Genomic DNA, 1024 nt, shown 5'->3' with positions numbered 1-1024 from the left:
AAAAACCCAACTGCAAATCAAGTTGCTTTATTTAAAATGATGAACAAGTTTCATCCAAGTATAAGTTAAAAATACCAGTCAAATGGCAGAGCCACAGGCATTTGGTGGTGGGGCCCCCGGCGAGATGAAAGCAGACGTGGGAGGCTGCGGGGTGCACGACAGCTGCAGGAGGCATGAGGACTCCGTGCACGTCCCGGCCGTCCGCGCAGGCCGGTCGCCCTGGAGACGGTGGGCCGGGCCATCGCGCAGGAGACATGAGGAGTCTCATGTTTTTGAACTAAAGACGAGGGGCCCCCGGCGCCCGAGGTTTGTCCAGTTTGGCTGTGTAGAATGTGACATCAGCGGAACACCGTGACAGAAGGCGGGGAGGGGAGTGTGAGGGGAAACCAGACTCCACGGGGAGCCACCAGCAGGACCCAGCACCCACGACAGACGACTCACTTGTGGAAACGCTTCACATAACTCGAGGAACCTATGGCCGTGCACTTACACACCTACATCCTTAGAAAGCCCTTTTGACGACATTTACTGCAAAACTCCTGTTCCATCCCACACACTTGCCTAAGGTCCTAAATCATGTCCAGGCTCAACCTCTACTAAGTTCATAAAGCAGCTCCTACCAGCAACTTTCTCGCTGAGCCTTGGATCTCTTTACCTAATTTAGAGAGAGGAAACAAACACTCAGGACACGGCTATGATGCTAATTACGTTTTTTATGAAGATTGAATTTTATAAGGTCTGAACTTGCTTTTCTGGCCGCGGCAATGGACATGCTGGACTCTAGCTACCCGGGCCAACGACCCTTGGGAACCGCGACACACTGTCCCTTAGCTCGAGGGGAGGGACCTGGGCTTGTCACTTCTCCATCTCCAGCACCTAGGATGCTGGCGGGCTGAACGCTTGAACAACTCATCAGTGGGCATCTGCACGCCTGGGCCAAAGGTGAACAACATCCCTGTGCTTGGTGGCTCTCCCCTTGAAGGGGTCACCTTGAACATCCCAGCATTACTGATGACCCCGGAGG

This window comes from Suricata suricatta, chromosome 17 (genome assembly GCF_006229205.1).
Source record: "Suricata suricatta isolate VVHF042 chromosome 17, meerkat_22Aug2017_6uvM2_HiC, whole genome shotgun sequence".
Taxonomy (NCBI): domain Eukaryota; kingdom Metazoa; phylum Chordata; class Mammalia; order Carnivora; family Herpestidae; genus Suricata; species Suricata suricatta.
Note: the sequence above shows the minus strand (reverse complement) of the source record.